At 37.7% G+C, this 18,302-nt stretch overlaps 1 long non-coding RNA gene across 1 annotated transcript; it reads left to right on the top strand.

Moving 5' to 3' along the window:
* Positions 1–1,671: 1,671 nt before the first annotated feature.
* Positions 1,672–9,873, top strand: LOC136253971 (uncharacterized). Its single transcript, XR_010700219.1, has 3 exons — positions 1,672–1,880; positions 6,250–6,313; positions 9,474–9,873. It is a non-coding gene; the product is annotated as an uncharacterized lncRNA (long non-coding RNA).
* The last annotated feature ends 8,429 nt before the right edge of the window (positions 9,874–18,302 follow it).

Genomic DNA, 18,302 nt, shown 5'->3' on the forward strand with positions numbered 1-18,302 from the left:
AGTTAGCTGTTTGCAGTTCTCCAGAATGTAAACCTGTGGAAAAAATGGTCACATTTTAATTGGTGAATTTAAAAAAAATCTTTATCGTGCACACACTACACACACGTACACAATCACACACACACACAATCACACACACACACACAATCACACACACACACACACAATCACACACACACACACACACACACACACACACAATCACACACACACACACAATCACACACACACACACAATCACACACACACACACAATCACACACACACACACAATCACACACACACACACAATCACACACACACACAATCACACACACACACAATCACACACACACACACACACACAATCACACACACACACAATCACACACACACACACACACACACACACACACACACACACACACACACACACACACACACACACACACACACACTACACACACTACACACACTACACACACTACACACACACACACACACACACACACACTACACACACACAGAGGCACACACACACTACACACTACACACACTACACTACACACACTACACTACACTACATATTCACATAAAATAAAACACTACAAGGTATGGTAAGGGTTGTTTACATTAGTTAATTTTGTGGTGCACCACATAGGGAAATGTGTATCTGCGATCAAGAATTTAATTTAGATTCTAATATCATAAACAGATGGTCAGACTACCTTTGTCAACTAGAGATGAACTGACTTTTGGTAAAAAGCGGGGGTAGCCAATGCCTTGGGACTCTTGTATGCTATATATGTGAGAAATCCAATCAAAAATACACAAATATTTTAGAAACTAAATCCTAAATCCAAAATCACGTAAAAATAATGGAGAAAGTGAGTTTAACAAACTAGACAATGATCGATCACGAATAGCTAGAACAAGATGTAGATCAACAACTGTACAGGTAGTTACTAGTTAGCAATCTCACTAAATGCCTTTAAAATACATAAAGATTAGGACTCTTGTACACACCATTTGGGTGCTTTGCGTGGGCGTTGGCAACCCCTCTGGTACACCATTTCAGTGTTTTTCGTGGGCGTTGGCTACCCCTCAGGAAAAATAAAAAAATAAGAGACTATACAGAAGCTGAGCCTGTACAGAAGATGAGCCCTGCACAGCTACGTGGGCTTCTTTGTACAAAGCATACACTCACCTTATTTGCACATTGCCCAATCGTTATCATGAACGCTTCCACCTCCCACCGTGCACTAAAGTAATAGAAACATCATTAAATAATATAATCATTAATATTATTATCTTTCAACTCAGTTGATGTAATACTGGTTCACCAGTGATTCATCGCTGAAATCACCTCTCATTTCTTGAGTAATCAGTATCCAGCAGTGGATTTAGTCAGATTTTTTGCACAAGTACACCTCACAACAACCGAAATTAAGCAATAAACATTTGTACTAATACCACAACTGGTAGGATTTCACCTTATTCTTCACCTTCCATGTGTGCTGAATCTTTTCTCACCTTCAAATAATGCTCAGTTCATTGAGTTTGACAGCATAGTGACTCGTGATACAGTCAAAAATACTGGAAACCTCCAAATTTCCCATAAGAGGCGCCCCACTTTTCTAATTAACTGATCACGTGATACCTGCTACAAAGACGTTTTGGGGCTTAAATCAAGGAGATTTAGCGTGCCTTAGGAAATTTTATTGAAAATCGTGAGATCAGCAAGCGGTCATGATATGAAGGCTGAAATCGTGTGTCTCACGACCAAATCGTGAGAGTTGAGAGGTCTGTATAACCCCTCCCTCCTCCCCGAAAGGAAATCAAAGCAGAGTGCCATCCGGTATGGCAGAAAAACTTTCTGCTTGATATTATACGCATACCAGGTTAGTTACACTCATATGGTACGGATTGCTGTACCATACGCGTATGGTTGTACCGCACGCGTATACGCGTATAGTATGTACCATACTGATGCGTATGGTACAAAATACGCATATGGTATAGAACACAGCTACAAGCAAGTCACTATGTAGAGCTGATCTCTCTACAGGATGACTTTTTCTAGCTGAACTCTCTACAGGGTGATCTGTTCATAGCTGAACTCTCTACAGGGTGATTTGTTTCGTGTGCAGCTGAACTCTCTACATGGTGGTTTCTTTGTAACTGAACGCTCTATATGGTGATGTCTTGTAGCTGATCTCTCTACTGGATGACTTGTTTCTAGCTGATCTCTCTATAGAGTTATAACTTTCTCTATAGAGTTATAACTTGTTTGTATAGCTGAACTCTTTACAGAGTGGTTTTTTTTGATTGGTTGCTGAACTCTCCAGCTACACAGTGACTTGTTTGTACTACAGAGTGACTTGTTTGTAGCTGAACTCTCTACAGAGTGACTTACTTGTAGCTGAACATTGTATAAAGTAACTTGTTTGTAGCTGATCTATATGAACTCTCTACTGGGTAGCATTTTTGTAGCTGAACTATCTACACAGTGACTTGTTTGTAGCTGAATTTTCTACAGAGTGACTTGTTGTAGCTGAAATCTCTACAGGGTGATTTGTTTATAGCTGAATTCTCTTCAATATGACTTATAATGTTCTGAATCTCTACAGCGACATATATGTAACTCACCTTGTAGAGAGTTCAACTACAAACAGATCACCCTGCAGATAGTTCAGCTACAAACAAGTCACCCTGTAGAGAGATCAGCTAGAAGAAGTTACCTTGTAGAGAGTTCAGCTACAAAGAAACCATCATATAAAGAGTTCAGCTGCAAACAAATCATCCCGTAGAGAGTTCAGCTACGAACAGATCACCCTGTAGAGAGATCAGCTAGAAGAAGTCACCTTGTAAAGAGTTCAGCTACAAAGAAACCACCATGGAGAGAGTTCAGTTGAACAAATCATTTGTAGAGAGTTCAGCCAGAAACAAATTCACCCTGTAGAGAGATCAGCTAGAAACAAGTCACCCTGTAGAGAGATCAGCTACAAAGAAACCATCCCGTAGAGAGTTCAATTACAAACAGATAACCCTATAGAGAGTTCAGCTAGAAACAAGTCACTGTGTAGAGAGATCAGCTAGAAATAAGTCATCCAGAGATCAGCTAGAAACAAGTCACCCTGTAGAGAGATCAGCTACAAAAAAAAACAACCTGTAGAGAGTTCAGCTACAATCAAGTTACACTATAGAGAGATCAGCTAGAAACAAAAGAGAGTTCAGCTGCAAACAAATCACCCTGTAGAGAGTTCAGCTAGAAACAAATCATTCTGTAGAGAGTTCAGCTAGAAACAAATCACCATGAAAAGAGTTCAGCTACAAACAATGAGAGTTTCAGCTACAGTTCAGTTATGTGAGAAGTCACCTTGTTAACTACAGTATGTGATAATCATCATTCAATGTTAAATAATTATACAAATATTTCATCAGACAAAAGCTATACACACTATTACTTCCTTTGTTCCACAATTCCTGCAGTAAAGAGAAAAAAACAAGTTAAAAGGAAGCATCAAAGCCATATGGCCAGCTTTGTGGCTTGCAATACAAAAAGAAGTGATATCTAAACCAAAACAGCCAAGCTGTAAAAAAAAAGTGCGGCCCCCAAAAAGGCCAAGGTGAAAAAAGATGTGAAATCCAAGGTGTCGGCCAAGAAATGGCTATGATGGTAGGCTAATGGCAAAAAGTTTAATTACAAAAATGCAGGTGAATTTGGTGCCGAATCCTAGTGGAGGAGGCAACACAAATTCACCAGAATTATCGTGATTAAATTTTTTTTCCATTAACCTACCATCACAGCCATTTCTTGGCCGCCACCTTGGATTTCACATCTTTTTTCACCTTAGCCTTTTTGGGGGCCGCACTCTTTTTTTACAGCTTGGCTGTTTTGGTTTAGGTAGACAATAATATCAGAGTATCAGGGGGTATCCATATATGGTATCCATATACATAATACAAAGAAACAAAAGTGTGCATTAGTGGTTTAAGGCTTTGATAGTTCTTGTAACAGCTTGTAAGACTTCACAACCTTCTACAATGGCCTAAATGGTAAAATTCAACAATGAAACACCACTGAGAGGTGATTGTTTGTTGCATGATCAATTATATCAGACTATATAGCTAGAGTAGCTATATAGCTGCTCAGAGTACTTTCCCCTTTTTAATGGTGTAGATCTTAACTTGGTTGTTCCTCTCCCCTTGTCAGCTCCTGGATCTGCCCCTGGCATTCTTGGCACATAGGTTAATCATCAAAAATTAGGGATGATAATTCACTTGTCTAAACTATGTAGTATCTTAACAACTGATCAGTTCTTGTATTCATCATAATGATGAAAATGGTGCATGCATGGTGGCAATTAAGTAGTAAGTCACTATAAGTAGCTTCCAAAAGTTGATACTTAATATTTTTAGCCAGAATGAAGCATTAATATTGCACTTGTATTCAAATACAGTAGTAGTCTTGATGAAGTCACTTATGATCGCTCATGAACAGGATAATTCTTAAAATCAAATTGGAGGCACCTCTGAGAAATCCTGATTACAGGCTGTCTGTTTGCATTGACGTACAGTTTTAATGTCATAATGACACAATACATTCTTTTTTAAAGAAACTTACAATTATAATTAGTTAATAGCTGATTAACAGGCTAGGGTACATATCTATAATGCATGTGTGTGATGTGACATCACTAGTGTGATGGTATAAATCTAAATAATATAGGATAAACTGCAAAATATAAGTGTTCTATATATTTCTATGATGAGTTTTATGGGCTGCATTTGGGGGGCGTCCAGGACTTTGGGGGGGTGCCTACTATACAGTATGATAATGTACTTTACAGTTGATGGGCCATAAAGTACAGTTCCTACCTAAACCATACTTTTTCACCCATGCAAAGTTCTATAATAAATGAAAATAATTTCTATGGCATATTTAAGGTATTCAACCTAAATGTCAGTAAGCGTTTACCTAAGACCTGCAGCAGGGTAAAGCAACTGTTCTTCTATTTTTGGAATTGCAAAATTTTCAAGAATCATCCTTGGTGCTGCTTATAGTTGATAGATTCTATTATTGTAAATTATGATTAGCATTACAACAAATGCATACATGTAGCTCTATGTGGCACAGTTATTATCTGCCAAATATCTAAATCACCAATATTTTCTCCCACCAAAATTTTGTGCCATACAGTATTTCTCTGTTATCATTATTGCTATACCCTAGGCTAATAATCAGCCACACCACTTGCTTGATAGTTTAGAAAGAAGAATGATTCAAACACTGATGTCTGTTTATGGACCACTATTTAAGATCTGATGGATAATATTCCACAGATCTTGGCAAAAATATAATACAGTATGTCATGTAGGTGGAGGAGAACTTCTCTCCAGAGAAATGTGGACTTTGTAAACAATCAGTGTTTTATAAGAGAGCTTAAAACATTTGATTGTGGGTTTCAGTTTAGAACTGCAAATGTAGTGTGATTTCCTTTATCCAGATACCTGTGTTCCAGTGATCACAAAGACTTGCGTATTATGTCCATTCCGAATCAAAACCAACAGGCTCTCCCTCCCCTGTAAAACTTTCCTCCTAGCTGCATAAGATAAGTCTTACAATAATGACTGCCAAGAATGTACTGCACGATCAACTACACATATGTACATATGCGAATGCTTGTGTCATGCTACATTTTTTTTTAGTTTGTTGGCTAGAAATTGGACGAGAATAATTGAAGGTCAATTCGCCAAATTCACAAACTTTGCATCATACATTAGCAAGAGTCCATAATAGAGAAGGCTAATCTCTGTTATTAATTCTTGACATTAGTTAAACTAATCAGTGTCATCATCGATACACAATGACAGATAATCTGCTTCCATCATTGAAATTAATTTTTTAAGGAAAATGTTTTGGACTTTGTGTATACAAGCTATGTGTACACAAATTCTTGGGTGGGCAAGGTTTGCACTTCCTCAAATAAGTATTCATGCTTAAATTTCAAAATTTTAATTCACATACATGTTATAGTTGGTCTATCAGGCACACATTACAACTGTAGCATTGAAGTATAATACTACTGTATGCCACTGACACTGACAAATATGTAATGACGTACACTGTACTTAATGATAGTACTTGTGACATGTCAATAGTAAACTATAAGTGGATAATTGTATAGAGTTTTTGACATAATATTTAAGACCTTAAGATTTTATTTAGGACACATAGTTGATGTTCTTACACTGGGTGTTACACAGGTACAGTCATCAGGTCAGTGGTGATATTTGATGATAGACTGTTTGAAGGAGAGAGCTATGCTGTGTAAGTTTATTGTGCCACCAACTCTGTTTGCTACATATCTTTGTGTGCAAGTTTTGCTATACACAGACATGGCTTTGTAGTGATATAAAATGTAAGACATTAGAGGTGTACCAAAAATCAGATGGCCTGTTGTCAGTTATCGGCTATATTAACCTTGTTTTTGCATATGTATTGGGTCATAAAGTACAGATATACAAGAACCGTGTATTTTTGGGTGCCTGTGCTCTAGCAATATCCTAGATTTATGTACATGTACACGCAACTGTTGTTAAAGTCTCACACTGTCACTTTATAACTGAATCGAGAAGATCTATACTACCATATCGGATCGGCTTTGTTTACTGATAACATATTCTTAAAATGCCATATTGGTTCACCTCTAATGCACATAATTATTCGTATGTAGTGGTCAAAATTAGGGGTGTACTGATATACCAATGCATATTCTATTGGTGGCCGATATGGAAATTTTACCAATATCGTTTGGTTACCAACCACACAACAATCAATCGTGGTAGTGAGTTATAAAAAGCAGCCTTGCTATGAATGAACCCAGGGGGGATAGGACAAGCCCACGTGAATACGTAATAACATTGCACAAGTAATGAAAGTATTTCACGTGAACTGAATAGACCCTGTACAAAAAGTAGAGGAAGGGGATCGACAGGGATTAATACATATTTTAGTTCTACTTAGTTTGTTGTGTGCAGTGGTGTGATTCACGATTGGAAAAACGCTGCCGTTATGGAGTAATTAGACTTACAACGATGACGATGTGTGGCGATGACGACTTTCACATCAACAGTAACAGTGGTCATCAATGATTACAATACAATCGTTTATTGTACGATCTATTAATTCAACAAGTAGTATGACTACGTTTAAAATAAATATTTTTGTTAGCACTCCATAGTGCACGTGGTCATGTCCTACCCCCTGGAATGAACCAGTAACACAACTTTAAACAACCAGTCATTACTGAAATATGGAGTAGTGCAGACCAATCTTAGTGGAAGCATGCATTAAAATATTTGTGGGTGCCGGTTGAGGCCACACCACCACAGGCAACCAAGCATTGCCAGTGAGTAAGTAGATTTCTAGGAAAACAGGATGGAAAGCAGGAATGGGACAGCGGGAGCAGGAGCAACCTGCCTGATAAAGGTCATCATATCAATGATTTTGCAGCACAATGCTTCTTGGTAGCATTGTTGGATCCTTCCACTAAAACATTCTAAACACTCTAATAGAGCAGTCACTTGCACTGAAACACTCTAATAGAGCAGTTACATTAATTATCTCACTGGACCTACATTGAAAATCTGTGAATTAATGGACTATAGCTAGCATAGATTAGATATATAGACTAACTAACTCATCAATACTGAATCAAAAACATTTTATTTAAAGATTCAACTCTTAAACATGAAGAGGGTTTCAAAGTATTCTAGTTAACTGACAGTGCCTATTACTGCTTTGAAAACTGCTTCTGCTGCTTCCAGATAAGAAGTTATATTGATAGAGACATCACAACAGTTGCATTCGGTATGTGTCAAGCTGAGGTGGCTTCAATAAGAAGACTTAAGAACAATGTAAACAGTCATGAGGAGAGCTGCTTCAGCCTGACAAGCAACTGTTGCATATCCCATCATGTAGCCTCTTATCTGAATACCCTGAGGATGCAGGTACAACTTGCTGCTTTTATATGGTATATGCAGGCACTGTTAGATGTAAACCTATTCATGTCCAATGGTTGAATCTTTCAAAATGTTTATAGTTTAAGAGAGTTTTCATTTTCAGTGTTGGTGACTTAACTAGTCCATATAGGCATATGCCTAATCTATGTTCCATCAGTTCACAGACTTTCAATGTGGGTACCTGCAGCTGGTGGGGTACGTAGCTATATAGTTAACAAAACATTTTTGACTGCTCTATTAGGGTATTTTACTGCAGATGACTGCTCTATTAGAGTGTTTCAATCATTTTAGAAGAATCCAACAATGCTGCAGAGAAACATTGTGCTATAAATTCAACCTTTATATTGGCACAATGACCTTTATCAGTCATTTTCCATTGGTCGTTTTGGTCCCGTTTTTCTAGAATTCTACTTACCCTTGCCAGCAATTGTTAGCACTTCGTATTGGAGTGCAAGAATGATGAAATTCTTCAACATGATATATCTTTTTTAATCATCATAGCTCCAGGTGGTCCTCACTAATTCAAATTAGACTAAGGCACACATAGTATGCTGTGAAGTTTAGTCGTTAATGAGGTATTTAAAATCAATAGATACCTACGTGTAAATCAATAGATACCTACGGGTAGGTATCTAAACTGGTTAGATACCCGTGTCAAAATTTTTTGTCACGTACGTCACTTGTTTTACTGGATTCCAGTCACAACAGCCATCAGAAATCATCGCTAGAGTGTAAAGAAAGCATCGCTAGATAATAAAGATGATTGTATTCACCGACCTACCTACACAAATTTTCTGAAATTTTGCCCATGCAACATAAGATTCAATAGATATGGCCTTCCAGCCGACAAATACCCTAAGATTAAAAGTGTGTTCACTGGGCTACTTAGAAAAGGTTAAATGAACACTGTAACTACAGTAGCTTAATTGTTATGAAGCAATGAACAGCGACGAATTGCATCTCTGTATTTCATAATTCTTGCCACGTGTTTAATTTTGATTGTATTTTACTCATGTGAGTCATATATGGCCTGATAGAAAATTTCACAATGAATCGAATGGAAGTTGTTGCAAGGTGAAAGAAGCAACTACCATCGAGTTATCAACCATTTTATAAAGGTATGTAAACGGTTAGCATGTTTCCTTATACTGAAAAGTTATTTTCACGGCTAGTTTTGACCTCACCATTTAGTGTTAGGGTAAAACCCTAGGTATCATTGTAATCTTTGTTACATCACAAGTAGAATGATGTAAATTTCATAGCCACAGGATGAACGCTCCAAAAGGTACAGTGCTTTGTGCAGGGTATATGTATTTATTAAGTTTATATCCAGTTTTCTGGATTGTGTGGGTGTAAGGTTTAAACATGGTGTCTGTCTTAGAGAAATTCCACAATATTAGTGTAAGTGATTTTCACATAAGTATTTAATGTACATCACTACCTACATGTGTGTTTCACATTAACAGATAACAAGTTACAAGGATCCCACACGTTCAAATTGACATGTCAGTTACCATGAGTGTCATCCCGGCTGAAACATTGCAAGTGTCAACTTTTGTCAATCATTGTTATAAATTGATTGTCCTGTGAAAACATTAACATAATATAATATATTGTAACTATCGTGATATAAGTTCCATGATCTCCTAATTATCATGATATTAAAATTTTTGTATCATGGTATCACTAAATACAATACATTTGATTGTGGTATTAGTGTAGTGTCCCATAGCCTCATGTGCTATTGACCATAGAGAGTCGAGACTATAACAGTAGTGAGTTAATATTGTATTGTATTATGCATATGGGTATGAGTTGTGTGTGTATTAGTTTATGTGTGGTGTATGTATATATTGTGTATATATAAGTGATGTAAATATTTGTACTACATTCTTGTATTGTACACTGAACAGTCTCTTATGTGAATAGACAATCTATTCTTTCACTTCAAGTGAGCAGCAGACATGCTTCACCCTCATGCATACTTTTAAGCAGTATAATGGACAGAGCACACTGTGGAATAGGCACTTGCGATAATATTGTGCCCTAAATGGCATCTTTTATGTGTGGTATTTGTAGCATACATGATGTGTCACAATGAGTTATGTGTGTTACTGATGAGTTTTGTAGCTATGTATGCACTAAGATATTACAGTAACACAGAGAGGGTTAACTGTGTACTGTATAATGTAGTTCAGTTCAGACAATCCAGTGGTCTGATTTTCATTTCCACGAATGTAACATCCTAACTAGACCATGATCATTGTTGAGTTATATCACACTACATTCATTGTACCATCATCCACCTCTATTTGTTGCATAATTACCATGCATCGGTAGAATTATCATCATGATCTTGATCACAATATGTAAATGATGAATGAATGTCATCACTGATGAAAGGATCAGTCAGCAAATCCTAGTTGATATTGGTCCTCAGCTGGTCACATTGCAAATTGTTTATTTTGAAGATGAGATTTTGTTCCATTAGTAACTTGATACAGTTGATAGTGTATTCACAGTTCCCAATTTCCATGGCTGGTCAGGTAATTCATAAATCTCCAGAATTCTCCAGTAATATCACCAAACCCATCTTCATATAGTGCTCCCTTGATTATCAGAACACTTAGTTATCCAAGCAGTAAAAATGACTGCTCTATTAGAGTATTTTGTCTAAGATGTACTGTGTAACAACACATTGGCGACATTTTAATTTAGCGAAATTCCTACTTGTAAAAATAGGCAATATGCACTGTTGCAACATGTTTAAGCTGGGTTGTGATTTAATAGTCATGATCAGTCACTGTATGCATCAGTAAAACAATACTGTAACTCGATCAGTAGCTAGTATGATAGGCTGGCTACCATACGCATCCCCCTGGTCAATATCAGAATTTATTGACTAATTATTTTTCTTTCATGCATGCAGACTATACCGTCATGTCAACATTGCAGTATAATTTTATTGCAGCAAACGTTAAAGAGTATGCCCTATAGGGATTAATTACATTATAGAAACTGATCATGATCTGAGGTGGTATAGGTGTAAACTGGAAAACAATGCATACAGTTGAGAATAAAAAATAGTGAAGTCTATAACACTCACAACAACTTAACAAAAAAAAAACACTTTGATAATCAGCACACTTGTCCATTCATACCCCATGCATTTTTGTATATTTATTATTTTAGCATAGTTGGAAATTTCCTAAGTGGCAAGGGAAGTACATGAAAGTAACTACATATTGGGCCCCTGAAATCATTGACATCAGTTACATCACTAGTACAGTAGTACTGTGACCACTAACATTAATTTTTTTAGTTATATACGTTATATAAAATCCCTCTTGAAAATCTGTGCCTGTTGCAGCTGCTGAGCATACACATGTGCATGCCAGAGCGTTGACATTGAGCTCAAGCAAATTCTGGAGCCAGCATAGTTGTGCCATTTTAAAGGATTAGTGCATGCAAAGACTGTGACAATAATAATTTTATCCATGCAGTGCTATAGCTATTGCTTTCTGGTACTGTAGCTACAGAATGCAGATTATTATTGTGCATAGAACTATAATAACAGCTAGCTAGTTGGTATTTACATTTCAATACATGACTGGTAAACTCTTGACATGCACAGCAAACAGAATAAGCACACTTCCCATTAAGAAATACACACTACTAATCAGTTATATTTAGTGGCTACGCACACAGTGTTGCATATAATAATACTAGCTAGCTGGAACTCAATATCACAAACCATTCTAGATTGCCTAATAGTATGTTTGTCCAAAATTCTGATAGAACACTCACTAAGAATGTAGAACTTGGGAAGTACTAAAAAGGGGGAACACATGCAGATATTGTATAGTAAAATATAAGCTTTGTGGTAGCTATATTGCATGGAAATCTGTGTAGCTACTTCTGAAACAATCATGCATTGACACAAGCATTTTTGTAAAACTGAAATAATAATAGCTAACTATATAGTTGGTATAGTTACATTGATTTTGTGTAATTCATTACTGGCATAACTGGTAACTCTTGGTATGCATGCACACACTGAGCAAAGAGAATATATCCACCAGTGCCGGGCAATGTCTAGATCTCACCTGCATGTACGGGGGGCCATGTAGGGCACAGCATGTTGTATGATAGCTATATAGCTGTAATATGAAGTAGAATTTCTGGTACCCCCAGCCGAATATTTGCAATTTGAAGGATTGAAAACTAACAATGCCAGTCTACACTACTGAAACTTCCTCCCGAGATTTTTCAGGGGGATCCCCCTTAAAATTTATTTATTTATTTTTTTACTTATTAATGCTTTACAGCACAAGTGCACAAGTGCTGAGGGTCTGTAGGGCCCAGGTCCTACAGCCTGCTCAAAGACTTTAGCTACAGAAGGTGTGTTTGAAAAGTTGGAGAAAGGAGAAAAAATCCATGACTGGACCTAGGTGGCCTCGAACCCGCAGCCATCCGATTTACGCTCAAACGCTTACAGGGGTCTACCAGGTGGTCAGGATGTTTTCTCCTTGTTATTTTCATGTAATTATATCCATAGGAATTCTAGAGAGTAACTCATTATCTCTAAGTACCCCAACTAGAACCAAATGGACACTAGTTTATTTATTACAAATCTCCTATACTTCCCACTAATAAGCCTGAAACATATATATATATCAAGACACACGGTAGTGTGTCGTGCGGCCCAAGAAGCCGGCGCGCAACCCCGTGAGTATATTGACAGGAAGAAAGAAAACGCAATTTTCGCACCTCCGTAGCTCTGTGCTGCCTTGATGAAACAAGACAAATTTTGCTGTGTACATTCCCTCCAACTTCAGTACTCCACATTCCAAATTTGAGCGAAAGCGCTTCAGGAATTCCTGAGATATGCGACTTCAAAAATTGGCTTAGTTTCTTCGTTTTTTTCTTCTTATTTTTCTTCCTCTTTTCGCACACTTACAAAAACTGCTATAAAACGCGAACGCGTTATCGGATTGCCTTGAAATTTGGCACACAGAAGGGGGGTATAAAGGCGCATCTCTGTACCAACTTTGGCAGGAATACCATAAACAGGCAAAGAAATATGAGCGATTATGCACGAAAAATAACACCAATATGTTGTCACGCCTACAGGGTAAACCGCGTATGGGAAGAAGCTGAAAATCGGTGGGTGAATAGGTTAACTATTGAACCTCAAACCTTTTGTGGTTTGAAAGAAATCGAGCTAAAAACCAGGAAGATACAGCGAAAAAATCAACAGTGTGTAACAATTACGCAATCGAGATTAGCTAATTTTTTATTATTATTATTATTATTATTATGCTTGCCAAGCCTACCAGATAAACCACTTGGGGTAATGCTTTGAAAATCGCTGTACAGATGGAGTTATCATCTTAGAAAGGCTCTTCAATGGTGTAGAAAAATCAGACTTAAAGCCACGGAGTTATAACACGAAATCCAACTTGGTGTAGCAAGTGCGAGATCGAGATACTCTAATAGAGCAGTCATCCTAATAGAGCAGTCACCCTGAACAGAATTCAAGAGATCAGTTAGAAATAAGTAACCTGTATAGAGATCAGCTACAAACAAATCACCCTGTAGAGAGTTCAGCTACAAACAATTCACCCTGTTCAGACATCAGTTAGAAGAAGTTTTCTTGTAGAGAGTTCAGTTACAAACAAATCACCCTGTTGAAAGATCAGCTAGAAGATGTCACCTTATAGATAGTTCAGTTACAAAGAAACCACCATGTAGAGAATTCAGCTACAAACTAGTGACCCTGTAGATACATCAGCTAGAAGAAGTTACCTTGTAGAGAGTTCAGCTACAAAGAAACCATTCTGTAAAGAGCTCAGCTGCAAACAAATCACCTATACAGAATTCAGCTACAAACAAATCACCCTGTAGAGAGATCAGCTAGAAGAAGTTACCTTGTAGATAGTTCAGCTACAAACAAATCATCCTGTAGAGAGATCAGCTAGAAGAAGTTACCTTGTAGATAGTTCAGCTACAAACAATTCACCCTGTACAGAGCTCAGTTAAAAAGGTTTCCTTGTAGAGAGTTCAGCTACAGACAAATCACCCTGTAGAGAGATCAGTTAGAAGAAGTTACCTTGTAGATCGTTCAGCTACAAACAATTCACCCTGTAAAGAGATCAGCTAGAAGAAGTTACCTTGTAGAGAGTTCAGCTACAAAGAAACCATCATGTAGAGAATTCAGCCGCAAACAAATCATGTATAGAGAGTTCAGCTACAAACAAATCTCCCTGTAGAGAGATCAGCTAGAAGAAGTTTCCTTGTAGAGAGTTCTGCTACAAAGAAACCATCATGTAGATAGCTCAGGTACAAACAAATCACCCTGTAGAAAGATCAGCTATAGAAGAAATCACCTTGTAGAGAGTTCAGCTACAAAGAAACTATCATGTAGAGAGTTCAGCTACAAACAAATCGGCCTGTAGAGAGATCAGCTAGAAGAAATTACCTTGTAGAGAGTTCAGCTACAAAGAAACCATCATGTAGAGAGTTCAGCTGCAAACAAATCACCTGTAGAGAGTTAAGCTACAAACAAATCTCCCTGTAGAGAGATCAGCTAGAAGAAGTCACCTTGCAGGGAGTTCAGTTACAAAGAAATAAACCATGTAGAGAGTTCAGCTGCAAACAAATCACCTGTAGAGAGTTCAGCTAGAAACAAGTCACCCTGTAGAGAGATCAGCTAGAAACAAGTCACCTTGTAGAGAGTTCAGCTAGAAGAAGTCACATTGTAGAGCTACAAAGAAACTACCATGTAGAGTTCAGCTGCAAACAAATCACCCTGTAGAGAACTCAGCTACGAACAAATCGCCCTGTAGAAAGATTAGCTAGAAGAAGTTACCTTATAGGGAGTTCAGCTATGAACAGATCACCCTGTAGAGAGTTTCGGAATAGATCGCAAAATGGCATACATAAATAAAAAATACCATTCCGGTTTAATATGAATAGGAGTAACTAAAATGTCGGCCTCCTTAAAATTCTCGGCATCACCCAAATAATCCGGAAAAAAATAAACAATAAAAACAAACAAAACAAAAAATAACATATTTCCCGATAAATCCTTTACCGTATAATAAGGATGAAACGGTATTTTCTCTACATCAGAAGGCAAACCCATAGGATTATTTGACCCCACTTTATGCAAAAAATGCAAATGAACTAACGCCAAGAAGGACAAAACAAAAGGAAACAAGTAATGTAAACTAAAAAACCTATTTAAAGTCGCATTACAAACCATCGGCCCACCTCAAATCAAAACAACAATATCCTGCCCCACATAAGGAACAACTGAAATAAAATTAGTGATAAACAAATCACCCTGTAGAGAGTTCAGCTACAAACAAATCACCCTGTAGAGAGTTCAGTTACAAAGAAACCACCATGTAGAGAGTTCAGCTGCAAAAAAAATCAATCACTCTGTTGAGAGTTCAGCTAGAAGAAGTCACCTTGTAGAGAGTTAAGCTGCAAATAAATCACCCTGTAGAGAATTCAGCTACAAACAAATCACCCTGTAGAAAGATCAGATAGAAGAAGTTACCTTGTAGAGAGTTCAGCTACAAAGAAACCACCATGTAGAGAGTTCAGCTGCAAACAAATCACCTGTAGAGAGTTCAGCTAGAAACAAGTCACCCTGTAGAGAGATCAGCTAAAAACAAGTCACCCTGTAGAGAGTTCAGCTAGAAGAAGTCACATTGTAGAGAGTTCAGCTACAAAGAAACTACCACGTAGAGAGTTCAGCTGTAAACAAATCATCCTGTAGAGAGTTCAGCTAGAAGAAGTCACCTTTTAGAGAGTTCAGCTACAAAGCAACCACCATGTAAAGAGTTCAGCTGCAAAAAACTCAATCACCTTGTAGAAAGATCGGCTAGAAGAAGTTACCTTGTAGAGAGTTCAGCTACAAAGAAACCACCATGTAGAGAGTTCAGCTGCAAACAAATCACCTATAGAGAGTTCAGCTATAAACAAGTCACCCTGTAGAGAGTTCAGCTAGAAGAAGTCACATTGTAGAGAGTTCAGCTACAATGAAACTCCTATGTAGAGAGTTCAGCTGCAAACAAATCACCCTGTAGAGAACTCAGCTACAAACAAATATGCAGTGTAAAAAGATCAGCTAGAAGAAGTTACCTTGTAGAGAGTTCAGCTACAACGAAACCACCATGTAGAGAGTTCAGCTACAAACAAATCACCTGTAGAGAGTTCAGCTAGAAACAAGTCACCCTGTAGAGAGATCAGCTAGAAACAAGTCACCTTGTAGAGAGTTCAGCTAGAAGAAGTCACGTTGTAGAGAGTTCAGCTACAAAGAAACCACCATTTAGAGAGTTCAGCTGCAAACAAATCACCCAGTAGAAAGTTCAGCTATGAACAGATCACCCTGTTGAGAGTTCAGTTAGAAACAAGGAATCCTGTAGAGAGATCACCTAGAAGTATCGCCTTGTAGAGAGTTCAGCTACAAACAAATCACCTGTAGAGAGTTCAGCTACAAACAAATCACCCTGTAGAGAGATCAGCTAGAAGAAGTCACCTTGTAGAGAGTTCAGCTATAAAGAAACCACCATGTAGAGAATTCAGCTGCAAACAAACACCCTGTAGAGAACTCAGCTACAAACAAATTGCCCTGTAGAAAGATCAGCTAGAAGAAGTTACCTTGTAGGGATTTCAGCTACAAACAGATCACCCTGTAGAGAGTTCAGCTACAAAGAAACCATTCTGTAAAGAGCTCAGCTGCAAACAAATCACTTGTACAGAATTCAGCTACAAACAAATCACCCCGTAGAGAGATCAGCTAGAAGAAATTACCTTGTAGATAGATCAGCTACAAACAAATCACCCTGTAGAAAGATCAGTTAGAAGAAGTTACCTTGGAGAAAGTTCAGCTACAAAGAAACCATTTTGTAAAGAGCTCAGCTGCAAACAAATCACCTGTACAGAATTCAACTACGAACAAATCACCCTGTAGAGAGATCAGCTATAAGAAGTTACCTTGTAGATAGTTCAGCTACAAACAAATCTCCCTGTAGAGAGATCAGCTAGAAGAAATTACCTTGTAGAGAGTTCAGCTACAAAGAAACCACCATGTAGAGAATTGAGCTGCAAAGAAATCACCCTTTAGAAAATTCTGCCAGAAACAAATTGCCCTGTAGAAAGATCAGTTAGAAGAAGTTACCTTTTAGAGAGTTCAGCTACAAAGAAACCATTCTGTAAAGAGCTCAGCTGCAAACAAATCACCTATACAGAATTCAGCTACAAACACATCACCCTGTAGAGAGATCAGCTAGAAGAAGTTACCTTGTAGATCGTTCAGCTACAAACAATTCACCCTGTAGAGAGAGCAATTAGAAGAAGTCACCTTGTAGAGTGTTCAGTTACAAAGAAACTACCATGGAGATTTCTGTAATCAATATAATATTATGTGACCGGATTTGCGAAAAGGGGTCTTCCACACACATCCAATTCCGTAAACGTTGGAGACCATACCTCAGTGTTCAAGTAACATATTAACCTGAAAATGCCACCACTTATTCAGCTATAGTGGTGCTCACCACTGTCCAAACTTCAAGGCAATAGCTCTTTCCAATCTGAAGTTATCAATTGTCAAAGTTGGCAAATTGGATGTGTGTGAAAGACCCCTTTTCGCAAATCCGGTCACATATGTATTATACAGTATATATAATTTGTACATTTACTGATAAAATATTTAAAGTACATCTACTTCATCTTTTCTTAGGTTAAAGTCCCAAAGCTGGCCATAGGCCGGCTTTGGGGTATACAAATGCAAAAAGAAATGAAATCTAATCCAAAACAGCCAAGCTGTAAAAAAAGTGTGCGGCCCTCAGAAAGGCTATGGTGAAAAAAGATGTGAAATCCAAGGTGGCGGCCAAGAAATGGCTGTGATGGTAGGTTAATGGTAAAAATTTTAATAACGACAACTCAGGTGAATTTTGTGCCAAGACCAAGCGGCACCAAATTCACCTGAATTGTTGTTATTAAAATTTTTACCATTAACCTACCATCACAGCCATTTCTTGGCCGCCACCTTGGATTTCACATCTTTTTTCACCATAGCCTTTCTGAGGGCCGCACACTTTTTTTTACAGCTTGGCTGTTTTGGATTAGATATATATATATATGCATGCACAGTTATTACATCTAGTGGGTACAAGCCGTACGGTGTTGCATATAAATTATACTAGCTAGTTGACAGAATCGTTAATTAAATAAATCACTATAATGTACCAAGGCTTGAAAGACTTAGCGCACAAAGAATA

The sequence above is a fragment of the Dysidea avara genome, chromosome 4 (assembly GCF_963678975.1).
Source record: "Dysidea avara chromosome 4, odDysAvar1.4, whole genome shotgun sequence".
Taxonomy (NCBI): domain Eukaryota; kingdom Metazoa; phylum Porifera; class Demospongiae; order Dictyoceratida; family Dysideidae; genus Dysidea; species Dysidea avara.